Source organism: Anabrus simplex, chromosome 2 (genome assembly GCF_040414725.1).
Source record: "Anabrus simplex isolate iqAnaSimp1 chromosome 2, ASM4041472v1, whole genome shotgun sequence".
Taxonomy (NCBI): Eukaryota; Metazoa; Arthropoda; class Insecta; order Orthoptera; family Tettigoniidae; genus Anabrus; species Anabrus simplex.
The window spans coordinates 637,055,514-637,071,206 of record NC_090266.1 but is presented as its reverse complement, the minus strand read 5'-3'; the positions used below and the strand labels follow the sequence as shown (position 1 = coordinate 637,071,206).

Here is a 15,693-nt window from a genome sequence, read left to right as displayed (position 1 = left end):
AAATATTATGTATTCACTTTCTGTGTCATAAACAGACATGTTAAAAACTGAAAAACAACATATACTCGTAGTTTTATATTTGCCCACAGTCAAACTGTTGAATCAGCCCACACCGAACTCCATCAATTGTTTCTTAACCAGTGTGAAGTGTGGTGTTACATCCAATATGTAACAGTGCAGCGTCTAGTTGTAAATCTTATGGATAATTTTATTTCCACAAACGTATGAATAATATCGTGATGTACTTACAAATTCTTTTGTGTGAGAGTGCAGTGCTTCATTTTATTGTTGGTTAGCTTACTATGTATTAACTACTAATTATCTTCTTCGGCGTTTATTTTTAATATTAAGTCAATATGCGGTTAACTTCTAATTCCAAAAATAAAGCAGGTCCTTCAACACCCAAAAAATTAAAAAATTCCGTTAAAACACCCAGAAGGAAACAAAAGCACAGCAGTCGTGGGGGAACATAGACAGCACAGGAAGTGGCAGCGTCCTGATACAACATGTGAAGAAAGGGCAAAGTGTATATGTTGCGTTTTCTTACTTCTAGTAATACGTTTCAGTTAAGTATTCCTATTTGATATTATTGCTACTTGCTATTATTGCACGCATTCTATTGACTTTTAGTGTATTTGGGTGAATATTAGTATTGTATGGTTATAGGATAAAGAATACGGTTTATTTTTAATTTCCGTACGGTTTTTCAGTTTTCGGAAGTTCGCAAAGCTGACCGAGAGCTAAGTCGATAGACACAGTGCATCCATTCTTGCACCATTACTTGATGAACGCCCTATGTCTTCATATTTCATGTCTACAAGGCGAGATGTTTGAGGCTGGATTGCAATCTCTTTGGGCAGGAAATTAATCCAAATCTGCGAGATCCTACGGGGAGAATTTCGGAAAGATTCGAGAGCATTCGTGGTTAATATCCAAATCACAATGACTATTTAGGCTGTAATTAAAACTTCAGTTGGTAAAGTGGAATGTCAGATAAATTATAAGGAAATACCAAATTAACAATTCTCTTCAGGTCAAAGTTAGAAAGAAAATTTTAGAACGGAGGACGCTATAAGATTGGGTCGTCATGGTGGGTTTTTCAACCCACGTTTTAGCATTTAAGACCTGTTAAGGATACATTAAAATTACAGAATCAGGAAACTCGTGTCCCCCAATTTTTCTGAACATTATGAATATCAACAACAAATATGAGACCCATGGGATAACAGTTGTCTAATGTGATGCAACATTTATACCATTTTTCCGCGTCAAAACGCAGGCAGATACTGATTGCCGACAGAGAGTAAAGTATTCTCTCATTGTCAGTTCGGGATTTAAGACCTGCGTTTCGTCTTGGTCCCTTATTTTATGAGCGGAGTTTGTTAAGTACTCAAGATTGGTCATGGTAAGAATGAATACCTGCCTAGAAGAAGTATGGTACGAAGTGGTGGGGTGAAATATGAAATACCCATATTCGAGTGAATGTAAATTCGTCGTGTTTTTGACCCAGGGAAAACAGTGTAATATCAGCGGCATATCTCAGCACGCGAATTACAGTATATAACTTTTGCTTGTTAATTTTGTTAGATGGCGTCAATATTAAAATCTGAATAATAAGTGAATTGATGATGATTATATGTTATAAGTGTATAGTCTTTTATATAGATATCCTATAAATGTAGGAACCTCAGAGAAGAAACGTGTGAAATAACATTGAAGTTTTACATACAGTTATTAAGTATTAACATTTTCAGTGTGTAGAATGTAAGAAATAATGTTAATTAAGAATCTCCAAGAATAAATGTGTCAACATGATGCGTTAAGCCCTAGGCGGACGGCAATGTCTGACGACATGCCATTGTTCAGCAAAAATCCAGGTGGGTGACACGAAGTGTATTCTGCATCGTTACGTTCTGTGTAAATAAGGGCCAAAGTTTCAGGCCGATACCTTGTTTTTCTTTGCTTTTGTGTAAATATTAAGTGCTGTGTGGCACAAAGATGTTTTTCATGTGGTCAGTGGGGAGAAGTTTGCACAGTGTTTTAAATCCCAGAGTTGCAGATAAGTTTTTTAAATTGGATTATTGGAGGTGTCGGGGGCAAGACTATAGAGTCCACTCCGCAATGTTAGTAACACGAGACAACACTGTGGCGCACGCGAAGTGATTCCACTAGTAGCGCTGAGGTAAGTAGAGGTGAGTAGAATAGCACTGCTGCCAACTGTTGGTTGTTGGTTTGATATGGCTATACTTTTCTTTCTTGCCGTGCGGACAGTATGCGCCGCGGCGATAGAAAAGCGCCTCTTGAAGGGAGTGTGGCCCCGAAGGGGCGACTGTTCTCATGATTGATTGGCCTAGATGAACAAAAATACGTTAAAGCTAATAAATTACCTTTATTTCTTGCCGTAAGCCCCGAGATTAGAGGAGGAACTGAGAAAGTGTAAGTTTACCGTCCGATGCCACGACAATTTTAAACTTCGCGGGACTTTATTCTTTTGCAGTGGTTCGTAACGTCGGCCAATGCCCGTGATCCTTGGCAGAGGCAATGGAGTATGGTGTCGTTTTATGTGATATTAAGAGGTTTGAAATTCATTAAGATTTACCCCAGTAGTTCATTCGTTTTAAATGGGAGAGATGGAAAAGTTGAAACAAGTCAGGATATTCAAAAGATGATGTTTGAAATATAGTTCATGTAATTCTGTCTACAATTTGATTTGGGATCAAGTAGAGATCACACTGCCAAGAACGAACCATTAACATGTCCGAGATGAGTTGAAACGCCCCGTGGATTGTGTGTTATTTATCCAGGATATGCGAGATGATGCTCCTGGGAAGGCCATGAGGTGCCATGTTTGAAGTTGTTTGGATTGGACGTGAAACCGTTTTTGGTTCGAGGTAATAACAAAAGTGAAGTTTAGTGCATAGAACATTACATGAGCTTAGATAATGGAGTAATATAAGACGTAAAATGGGAACGATCTCATTTCAAGTGAATATTAAATCTGGCTTGTTTTAAATTAATCTCGTGGTGTACGAATTGCTCCTGCCGGTGAGTGAAAATAAAACAGGCTTATCATGTCTCTGGACAGCGAGCGAGGTCAGATTGTACCGATAATGGAAGGTGATGTGTTAGACGGCTCCAAACAGTGCACTTTACACAAAGTTATTGGGTTTTTAAGAATAGCATTGGCATAGTATTTTCGTAAACTTCGTAGATAAATGAACATGGACGTCGTTTGTATCCCGTAACGGTTATTTTAGTTTTGGAATGGAAGTCTCAGAAATCAGTTTGTTCATTTTAAACGGCTCACAACAGGACTTCGACGATAACTCGTACGCCACAAATTTCTGGGATGTCTTGTGATACTTAGTTGGCAGGGATTATTTTGCGATTTAGGTTTGTCAGTATTTGGTGAGTGCCGTGATAATTAGGATAGTTTGTTGTACATATTTATGGCTGAGGGTAGCTGAGGGTAAATGACCGCACGGGATAACTGTTGTGAATAATGGTATAACTTAGGGTTAAAAGGACGTAACGAGACAGCAATATTTTTAACATGTCATTATTTTCGTACCTTGCAATAGCAATCAACATCCGCTCAATGGAGAGATCACTAGTTAATTTAATTTAGATATTTTGTTCAGTCTGCGAAGGTCAGTGTGTATTTTAATTTCAATGATTGTCATTTACTTAAGTTAGAAAGTCAGAGCAGTTTGCAATGATAGTGCTTCAGTTAAATTTCATTGGAGATTACAACAAAATCAGATCAATCTGCGATGACAGTGCTTTAGCTACTTTTTATTGGTGTTGATTATTGAAGGTAACAGCTCAAGACATTATTGTTTTTGTTTATAAGAATTTTGATCACAGTTATCGGGTAGTACTTTCTCCAAGGATCGTGATGATGGCAGTGTTTACCAAACCAAATAATCATTTTTCTATTATAACACCAGTTATCAACGTTACTTTTTTCATTTTGTTTCTTTCATTGACACTATTCATTAATGACCGGAGTAAATAAATTAAATTATTATTCAGGGAGAATACAGATTAATTTCAGATATCTGTGCTTATTAGTGCATGCATTCAAGATTATTTATTGAAAACAAACATAACTTGAAACCTATTTTATGTGCTAACTTAAATGTAAATTAAAACTCTTTTATTAATAAATATTGTGGTTCAGTGAAACAATATTTCTTGATGTAATTTAGATAATTATTAAAGTAACTTCAGTTTGTTGTTGTTTGGTTGTGACAACATGGTGCGATCACTTTATTTTATTGAGATATCAGAATTGCTAACATGGATTTTTAGAGCACCATGCCTTGGCAAGGAGCAAGTTAACTTGTTATGTAAATTCAGTGATTTATAGATTAACCGATTCAAGTATTACCAGAGGTTGTTTTGGTTCGAATAAGGGTACATTCGGTCTCGGAAACAATCTTCACGGATCAAGATTTTACGATTTTTCCTTTTCCAATTTTTTATTGATTTTCATTTCTAGCAATGGCAAGTTACGTCAATTAAAATTAAAAATAAATATTATTTTGAAGTATTCATCTTAACGTACGTTTATGTAAAAAAAAAGTCATCTGTTTCGTCAATGCCAACTTTAATTGTTTTGATGCTTCATATCTAGTAAAACGTCAGTCATTTTTGAGACAACATATCCATCTAAGTCCACTTCTTGAATTTTATTTCGAGTAATTATTAGATTTCCTAATGCCACCCGCCGATCTAGTCAACAAGTAACCCAAGAATCTGGAAGACCTGAGACAGAAGAATCTACATGCATAAGAGCTAGAGTTAGTGTTGACGATCGGCAAGCAAGGGTGCAATATCCTAAGGTGGATTAATTCTCTTAATATTGTACCTTCCTATATTCACTGAACTTCGCGATAGATTTTCAAACACTTTTACCCTTTAACAACCAGTTATTGCTATTCATAAGTAACATATTGTCTACCTATGTGAGCAAATTGGCTACAAGTTACCTAGCTAAAAGTGTCAGTGAAGGCAACCAGAACTATTAAGGAGCTAGTATGGTACAACCTTCTACTTACATTCTACACTTATGTAGGATGGGAGGTTGGGACACACAATATTTCCTGTAAGTAATGTAAAACACGCAAGTGACAATTTTGTTGCAGAGAATTCAACCTGCCATAATGTTTTCTGCACTGGGAATTTTCTAGTGTACCTCCAGAGAAACTAAAAAATGAAATAGTCCTAAAGAGATGTCTATTATATAACGATCTAAGTAATGGATCAATATGGCTATTGTAAAATAAGAGTGAAATCATATTAGCCAGGATAAGTTGTATGCGAGTAGATTGAGCACTTCTAGCTGAAGTAATCAAGCAACACAGTAACAAGAAGAAAGCTACATGATTAAAACAGAATGCACTACACTCTTGATTAACCGGGTTTGGGTTAACTGGAATTCAGAGCAATCTAGGATGATTTGGATTAACAAAACAAAATCTTTACCTGCAACAGGCTTGGAGACCTACATCATATTCATAACAATATCCATACTGCTCATTTTAGTTGGACTTTGTATGAGGATACTTGAGTTTTTTGTTTGTGGGTATATTCAGGTTTTTATTGGAGTATTTTGAAATTAATCGCTAACATGTGTTATTTATGGTAATGAATCACCATTCATCTTTTGATTGAGGTATTTTATTTTTAGATATAATCAATCTGCTTTACATCGCACCAACACAGGTAGGTCTTATGGTGACGATGGGACAGGAAAGGGCGAGGAGTTGGAAGGAAGCAGCCGTAGCCTTAAGGTACAGCCCCAGCATTTGCTTGTTGTGAAAATGGGCAACAACGGAAAACCTTCTTCAGGGCTGTCGATAGTGGGGTTCGAACCCACCATCTCCTGAATACTGGATACTGGCCGCACTTAAGCGATTGCAAAGGATTAGTAAGAAGTGACCACTTGGACAGACTTCTTATGTTCATCGCTTATGAAAGAAGTCTGGAGCAAACAGGAGACTTTTCAGCTTTATGGACGAAGGCAATAATCAATAAAGATGATCCAGCATTATTTACTTCCATCCCTGATCTGATTGTTAGAAAGTTAAAGGGCCTTCCTGCAAATAAACTTACAATTTCATTGGGCACTCTTCATGTGTGTGTAGGAGATTGTTTACTTGCAGAGGGGCTAGACTGTTTACATTTAAAAAACTTGGGAGAAAAGAATACCTATAATCGTAAAACACCACGTCATTAAAAACCCTACTGCTTATGAATCACTAGCAGAGGGGCTATTTTCACGTTTGTCTACGTCCATGTCACACACTGTATCATTGTCATTTCCACCAGTCCATATAGCATGATCTTCAGTGCCATCAAGTGGATTGGAAATCCCATTTTTTATGAAACTCTTGGAGACTATCACTCCTGATATGTTATCCCATGCCCGAATGATCTACTGACCGATAAGCTGGAGCACCGGGCGCTTCATGTTACCATCGGGCATATGTCGGTATTCATGGTTTGCAGTAGCCATCTAATTGGAATACTTTCAACGCAACTGGTCTTCAAATGACTTTTTCACTGACACGTCCAAAGGGTGCAAGACTGATGTTAGACCACTTGGAAACGCAGCAAGATCGGTTTTATTAGCTCCGAGTTCTCACTTTAGAGCATCAACGAGCTGCCACCCAGCACAAGTAAGGCCTGCTTTTGGAGCAGTGCGCCAGGTCTTCACAGCCACATGGATCATATCCAGTCACACAATTTTCTTGTCCAACCAGCCTATGACTTTTGTGTTCGTAATTTGTAAACAAGTCTAACGTGGTGTATCATATTTTGTGTTGTGCGTGAATTAACCTGATGGCACTGTTTTAAATTCAGAGTATACTAAAAGATATTTTGTGTGTTATAGTTTAAAAAATTAACCCACAAGCTATTTGGTATCCTGAAACAACATTAATTTATGGCAAAGGTGAGTTTTTTATGTTGCAGTATGCATAATAGTGACAATCCATATCATTTCTAGAGCCATTCAGTGTTTATATTTTTCAAATTGCAGTGGTTTAAAAGTGCAGCACGAGTGTGTTATTTTATTTTACGTTGTACAAGTATGACAACCACAACTAAAGCTAGACTTAATTTCAGATGCCAAGGCATTGCTGTGTTTCTTCGTGCTCCAGCAACTACGATTCTAATCAAGGAGGATACATTTCAGTGTTCAGATTTCCTAAGGATGATGCAGTGAAAGCTTCGTGGTTGAAATATATCCGCACACACACCTGGAATCCTACTTCATCTAGTCTGTGCAAAACACTTTGCTTCTGAAGATGTGGAAATATCTGAGACGTGAATTAATCGCAATGGTGAAAGGAAAATAAGGAGAAAATACAGGCCTACATTAAAAGTCTGGTGCACTCCCTAGGATTTTCCCAAACCTTCCCTATTCAACCAAACCCAGTCCATCCACAAGAAAAAACTCTCGATGACAGGCATAAAGAAATTCGCAAAAGAGAGGAGGAAGAATTTCAAAAATTTGCTGAGCAAGACAAAATTGTAGATTTTGTAGGCTTAAGATTGTAAAACCCTCCTTGCTGACTGTTTAGGAAACAGATGGTTAACAGAAAGTGGTGACAATGAATTTGTATTTTACACACTGTCAATCAATGATGTACCAAAAGTTGAGGTAGCAATAAAAGTGTCAATGTTGTTGGAGCTATCAGTGTTTGTGAAAGGGAGAAATGTAGGTAAGGGTGATCCCTTATTAAAGGGAAAGTTACAGAAGTGGTCCCAAATCGGAGACATTCTGAACAATTATTGTGTATGCCATGCAAATAATGAGCTGGAACCTCAGGTGAATTACAAGAAAATAGTTAACCATATCAAAGGCCACCTGTCAGATCTTGAGACTTTTATTGAATTTCACTTAGATGAAAAATTTCCAGACTCCAAGCAAGCAGTCAGTTTTTTTTTTTTACAAGTTGTTTTAAGTTGCACCGATACAGGTAGGTCTTACGGCAACAATGGGAAAGGAAAGGGCTAGGAGTGGGAAGGAAGCAGCTATGGTCTGGTGTGAAAATGGGAAACCACGGAAAACCATCTTCGGGGCTGTTGACAGTGGGGTTCGAACCCACTATCTCCCGAATACTGGATACTGGCCGCACTTAAGCGACTGCAGCTATCAAGCTCGGTAGCAGTGTTTTTATTTTTTTATTCCAAACAGTTTTCACAGTTCTAGCACTTGGAGTCAACCCATTTGATTGTAAATATTTTCCCAACTTTATTTAGTTTTATGCCTAGATCTGCTGCACATTCCCTAAGCTGAGCTTCATTTTTAGGCGACATGCTATAGACAGAATACCGTTTAAGCCATCAGTTTCAACTCCTGTGTGTGTCCAACAAGTTATATTCCTGCCATCTTTTCCAGTTTTGATTCCTAATTTACTACATATATATCTTCTTGTTATGCTGCTATTTGCAATCAAAACATTATATTCCTTCCTCATTCTAAACATCTCGAACGCATAGCAAATTCATTACATGTGTCACCTGATCAAGATAATGACAGTTTTTGCAAGAGTATAGCATGTGGTCTTTCTGTAAGATAGCAGCAATATGTAAATCTCCTTTTGGATGAAATTTATGTGAACTCATATTGCCAGTTTAAGTCAGGTGTTGTGATGCATGGCCATGCTCAGAATCAGACAGGAAAGTTAGCTTAGAACCATTCAGGCCTTTATGATCAGTTCTTCTTTTTGGGAGTGTTTCTGCTGTACTTGCACTGGTGCCAGTAAAAAAAATTAACAGGTGATGACTTAGCTTACTTGACAAAAAAGCTCTTCAAGTACTGTCCACAAAATTGCAGTTTTACGGTGCTTAGCATTATTTCTGATAATAATCGGATAAATCACAACACGTTTTCTCTTCTACGTGGAAGTTTAAATTATAAGATGCCCAACCCAAAGTGTGATTCTTTTATTTTTTTATTTGATACTGTTCATCTCCTTGAATCTGTCAGAAATAATTGGTTAAAACTGTGTGAAGCTAAAACCTTTTTTTATTCCAAATTTCATCCTGTCATTGGTCATGGTTGTTCAGTTTTCAAAGCCCAGTTTTCAGTGTTGAGAGAATTGTACAAGTTAGAGTCCAACAAGTTATTAAAGTGTGCCACTACACTTAATTACAAGTCAGTGTTTCCATCAGTCACAGACAGGCAGAGCGTGGCCTTGCTTGTAATATTTTTTGTAACGAGGCAATTACAGCAGTGTCTGAAGTAGAACATTTTCTTAACTTGATTAATAGATGGTGGACAGTTATGAGCATTAAGAGCAAGTTCATTTGGAAGCAGAAAGAGAGAAGTGGATGCTTCTCCATTCACATCAAGACATATCAGACTACAGTTTCTTGAAGAATTTGTGAATTGGTCGAGGACATGCTTTAATATGACCTTGCAATACGGTCGCCTTTCAGCAGACAATTTCAGGGCTCTCATACAAACAAGTGCCATGATTGAGTTGATAAGCTTTTGTTTAGATCTACCTCAAGTCGAGTATATGTTGCCAGGAAAGTTTCAAACCGATAAACTTTAGAAGAGATTTAGTTCTCATGGACAGTTGTGTGGTGCCAGTTATAATGTATCTGTTTTACAAGTTTTTGAAGCTGAGAAGAAGATAAGATTGCAGTGTTTGCTAGGATTAAGGTCTGCAAAATATAAAGAAATATCCTTAAGCAGGGACATGTTTGAATTAGATTCCAATTCAATGAACATAACTGATGAAAGAGATATATGCAGTGAATTTTCCAGTGTGCTAGTTAAGTGAAATAGAAGTACACTTTGATAACATATTTCCTGTCATTTACACTTCAGGTTATGTAGCTTTTAAGCTAGCAAGTAAACTTAATTGCACATGCTGTACCTCGAACATATCAAATGAAACAGTGGAAAATACATGTTTAGTAGCTTAAACATAGGTGGGTTATCGGTCCCCTCAAAATTGCTCTTAAATGTGTGCAGAAGTGTATATAAGATCATACCGATTTTAACCTCTGAGGAATATGAAGTTGCATTCCTTCAGAGTAAGAATCAGAAGTGTGTATTAATTCAGCTTGTAAGGCAAAGTGTAAGTGATACAAGGGAGTGCTGCTCATTTTGTGAAAAACATCTTTATGAACTTTTCTGCCTATCTTTGCCCTATTTTGCAATAATTTTAATCAACAACTATACTAAACATGTTAATGATGCTGATGCTATGGTTAAGAGTTCTGGCAAGAAAAGAAAACTGGTGACCCTGGAGTGATTATGCTGTAAGTAGATTCCCAACGTTAAAATTTTTCTTTGATGGGCATAGGATTATATTGTTTTTTCTAGTTGCAGCCGTATGTTTGTTTATTCTCATATTTACCTTGGCATATTTATTTTAATTTTCACCTTATTTTATATGTTTCCAATAATAATAATAATAATAATAATAATAATAATAATAATAATAATAATAATAATAATGGCGTATGGCCTCTGGAGAGGCCTGGCGCAGGTCTTTTTCTAGTAGACGGCCTGCATGTCTGTGAAGATGAGGGCCCTATCTTGGATGATTTCTAATGTTGAATACGGCACACACACCCAGCCCCCGAGCCATTGGAATTAACCAATTAAGGTTAAAATCCCCGACCCAGCCGGGAATCAAACCTGGGACCCTCTGAACCGAAGGATAGTATGCTGACCATTTAGTGAACGAGTCTGACATGTTTCCAACGAAAACTGCTTTTCCAACAACGTTTTATGTGAGAAAACATAATTGAAGATTAACTTCCCATATGTTAAAAGTAAGACTCCAAGGAGTAGGAGTACAGTGTTGTCAAGTTTCAGTGTCACAGCCTTAGCGAAGTCTGGCCATGATACCAGTCGAGAGTGTGATGTTCATCAGTAATGTCTTGCATCTAAATATAACGAACAGAGGTAGTTTACAAGAGTAAATAGGGTAGTAAGCACCTTGGGCTATACCCAGTGCTGTAGTTGGGCCGATACGGCATACCCACTAAAATCCAACCTCTTATAAGCGTACCTGTTAAACTTCTTTTCTAAATCCGTAAAAAATAGTACAACTGTAAATTGTCGAATGGATTTCAGAAAGAAAAATTGGAAATGATTATTTACTTGTTCAGAGTTATCTCGTGGCACAAGTCGGAACTAAAATAGAAGCAAATATTGTTCTCTTTGAGAAACACTTCTTCAACAATGGCCAGATGTATAATACAGGTTCAGCTGTTTGCTACATTGTCAGCTTTGTTTCTTTTGGCAGTAAATGCTTGGTTGTGTGATTTCAGTGCCACGCTGTGCCATTGTTTGAATTGAGTCTGTTTCGTTAGGTACTGTTTGTGTGAAGTGTGTGCGCGTCGCGTGTACAAGTACATACATCATAATTTCAAAGTAATAATGAGTTTGCTTAACTGGTTAAATAGTGGCAAACTAGAAACTCCACATAACAGGGAAGTTGAAGAGAACAGTGCTAGCTGTGACCAACCAGGCCCTTCGAAAAGAACGATCATCTCAAAGGACAAAGCTTCTGATGAGGAACTTAAGAATGTAAGAGGTAATTCAATTATTCCTTCTGGTCAAGTAAGTTCAGTGATTCTAGATTATCCAGAATGCCGGTCAGAGTCTCGGTACAATTACTTTAAAACTGAAAACAGCTGGCTAGTAATAAATAAATAAAAACCCCTTGGTTGTTCTTATTGTGCTGAAGCTAGCAGGCATGGTTTGGGACCACAGCAAGGTTCAGGATTAAAACCAGCTAAAGAGTGGGTTGGTGGGGAAGGTACTTATTTTGGAAACACTAAAGAAATGCAGCAAAATAGTTATGAACATAAAAAATGTATGAGTCATAAAAGCGCAGAGCATGTTAAGGCTAGTGGTGAGAGCAAACCTTTAGAAACAGGAGTAGATAAAATGTTAGTTAATCAGTGTGAGACTAGAAGTAGACTGTTTAGGATAGCATATAAAGAGGCACAGCTAGGAAGACTATTCACTGATTTTCCAATAGACATTCAAGTCCAGGAACTTAATGGTTTGGATACGGGAAGAGTCTTACATTCTAAGTTCAGTTGTACCAACATTACTGATCATATCTCTACAGAAATGAGGAAGAAAATAGCTAATCACCTTATATAAAATAATATTAAAACAAGTGTTATGGTAGAAGACTCCACTACTTGCAGTAATTTACCAGTACTTGTGTATGAGATGTGGCATGTCAGAAAACACTATAGTTCATTTTTTTGGGGGATCTCATTGAACTTAAGACACAAAATCCAGTTCAATCAAGGATGCCATTTTGCAGACTCTGACTTCTTACTGTTTTTCTCATTCTTACCTCAAAGATGACTGTTGGATTTGCAAGTGACGGAGCTTTGGTAATGTTAGGAAAGAGAAATGGAGTTGCTTTGGGGTTACAGAACAAGTTTCCTCACTTGATTGTTTGGCACTGTGCTAACCACAGACTGGAACTAGCAGTACATGACACGAGAGATGAGATTGACGGTCTTATTCATTTTCATCTTTTCTTTGATAAACTGTGTTCTGTCTATAGCATGTCGCCTAAAAATGAAGCTCAGCTTAGGGAATGTGCAGCAGATTAGGCATAAAACTAAATAAAGTTGGGATAATATTTACAATCAAATGGGTTGACTCCAAGTGCTAGAACTGTGAAATTGTTTGGAATAACTATAGATCTCTTGTCAAACATTTCACAGACGCTGCTGCTGATAAAAAAAGGGATTCCAGAGAAAGGTTTAAATATGCAGGCCTTTGCAAAACTTTGACTAAATCTGAATTTGTTATAAATTTAGCAGTTGTATACCATGCTCTAATTGAGCTCTCAGATTTATCTTTGCTTCTTCAATGGAGAGACATGACTGATACCAAAGCTGACAAGACTAGAAAACGTAGTATCCAGACAATGGAGTCCATGGCATCTTCTCCAGGTTCTCATGCTGAGGATGAAACTAAAGCAGCTAAAAACAAAGTCTTTAAAGACACTGAGTTACACAACAACCATAAAGTTGTTCAAATAAACAGTGGCCAGTTTTACAGAAGTCTTGCTGAAAATCTCAAACACAGACTTGTTGCCAATCCTAGCCATGCATCCCATATAGGTTCTCAGACCAAGCAAAGCAGCACAGAAAATGAAAAGAAGCAGACGACTGAAGTATTGTTCAAAGATCTTGCTCTTGTAGCAACTAAGCATTGGCCGCAAGATACTGACACAACTCGAGGAGATAGGAGCATCTCTAATATATGTGAGGTTTTCCGAATTCAAGACGAAAATACGTTCAGTCATTATGCGGACACAAGCATGAAACCTAGACCTTGAACAATTACTACAAAGAATTGATTCAATTCCAATTTCCACACCAGAATGTGAAAGAGCATTTAGTGCTATTAGTGAGTGAGTGAGAGAGAGAGAGAGAGAGAGAGACAGACAGACAGAACAGTCTGTCAGTAGAACAAACTGGAACATTAATTATCCTAAGAAGTGCTGGGCCACCACTGGAAAAATTTAATCCAGAAAATTATGTGCAGTCTTGGCTCATATCAGGAAGATCAGCTGAAGAAACAGCGCGCCAAAAATGTGACCCGCTCAATGAAGTCCACTACGAGTCCATCTCGAACCTCCTTAATTGATTTTTGGCAAGTACCACCAAAAATTGTTTTCCAACTACAGCACTGCCTATACCGTCAACATAGTCTTAATAGCAGACTGTGCTGATAAGTTAGAAGTAATAAACATTAAGTAGTGAGAAGGATTGCTGGTACAAACAGATGGCATATCTGCCAACTTTCAAAAAGAGAAATACGGAAGATCCTAAGTGGAATTTTTTTAACAACACACGCATGCGTCGCAAAATCTTGAAACATAATGAAAAAAAAAAAGGATGGCAAAGGGGGAGATTATAAACAATACTAATACAAGTCAAATATATATGTTGTGATCACCCCTGAATTTAAATACTGTACTTACTCAAAGTTACATCTTGATGAGTGCTCATCTGTTTCCACTTAACACTGCGAACACTTTTTGTGATCATATAAAACAAGGAAATTAAGCAGAATGTGCCTCCCTAAAAGACTGATATCGTTTCTTAGTTGAACTCGTTACGAACACCACTAAAAATACCAATTCGCTTAGAAATTTATCACACAATTCGAAGAGTTTCAGAACTACCGCCCCACCCATGTATAAACGAAGCCCTTCACAGCTGCTACGAAGCACGCTGCAGTTACTAAAGTTGTTATACATAAATTCACAGCCTGCTACTTTTTACAGATTTCTTTTTTTTTTTTCAAAATCACAGCCTGCTACCCGTTAGGGAACATCTAAGTGAATGAAGTAGCAGTAAAGGTCGAACAGGTGACAAAAGCATGGTGATAATCAATGTGATTATCGATACATTTATCGGTCGAATTTCAAACAGTGCATCTCGTATTAACAGCTACTATCGAAAGTCAAACAAATTCAATTTGACCGCAGAAAACGAAACCAAGCGCGAATATTCACCTGTACAACTGTAAAACACACTCAAAATCCGTACATTTTACGGAAAAACCGGAATACTTGGCAGGTATGAGATGGGAACAATGGCAGGAAGCTACTCAGAATGAGGAGACGAAGTCCAGAAACTAAGCGGTATGCATAAACCTGCTTCAGCAATGGCCTTGCTAGGCGAATGGAGGAGGACAGGTCATCTAGGAGAATAATGGACTTTGTCATGAAGGGTGAGAGAAGTTAAAGGAGACAAGACGACTACGATTAGACTCAGTTTCGAATGATTTAGAGATAAGAGGTGTGGAACTAAACAAGACCCCAGAACTAGTTACAGAAAGAGGATTGTGGAGGCATTTAGTAAATTCACAGAGGCTTGCAGACTGAATGCTGAAATGCATAACAGTGTATAATGAAGATGCATGTAAAATAATAATAATAATAATAAAAAAAAATGAAAACCTACAACCTGTTTTCCAGTCATTGAGCGGGTCAGGGTTGTAATGAATGAAGCAGATATAGGCTATTAGTATGATGTGATTTATTAATGACTGATAAATGCTATGAAATGAGAATGGAGAGTGTTGCTGGAATGAAGGATGACAGGGAAAACCGGAGTGCACGGAGAAAAACCTGTCCTGCCTCCACTTTGCCCAGCACAAATCTCACATGGAGTGAACGGGATTTGAACCACAGTATCCAGCGGTGAGAGGCCAACACGCTGCCGTCTGAGCCACGGAGGCTCTATAATAATAATAATAATAATAATAATAATAATAATAATAATAATAATAATAATAAAAAACCAATGGTAAAAATAATAATTGCAATGCCAAAATTTTCTATAAGAATGGTTCTTCAAGATGCCAATGACAATGACATGTCTCAGTTATTTAAGAAATCATAAAAGCCAACTATGTTGAGATCCCATAAAGCAAACTTGAGCATAGGAGGCGAGTGTCTATTGCGCTACTAACAAGCAACGTTGCCAACCGTACGATCTGGATCAGACATGTACGATAATTCGATGCTGTGTACTGTCGTATGATCCAACCCGCAGATCGTACGCCTATTGTATGATCCTACGACATTGTAAATTTTGTCTAGTTTTTCCTTTAAAATGCATAGATTTTTGTTCCTTCTTTTATTCATGCCAGTTATGTTCTAT

The 15,693-nt window shown here is 37.4% G+C and overlaps 1 protein-coding gene and 1 long non-coding RNA gene across 7 annotated transcripts in view; one reads left to right on the top strand and one right to left on the bottom strand.

The window, feature by feature from the left end:
* LOC136864298 (transformer-2 protein homolog beta) overlaps window positions 1–15,693 on the bottom strand; it is a 290,867-nt gene that overhangs the window by 20,266 nt on the left and 254,908 nt on the right. The gene's annotated exons all lie outside the window — the stretch shown is intronic.
* On the top strand, window positions 2,771–7,701 carry LOC136862979 (uncharacterized). Of its 2 annotated transcripts, none has more exons than XR_011017764.1 (2): window positions 2,771–2,891; window positions 7,135–7,701. It is a non-coding gene; the product is annotated as an uncharacterized lncRNA (long non-coding RNA). The 2 variants fall into 2 exon arrangements; XR_010859106.2 differs by lacking the exon at window positions 2,771–2,891 and adding an exon at window positions 6,826–6,961.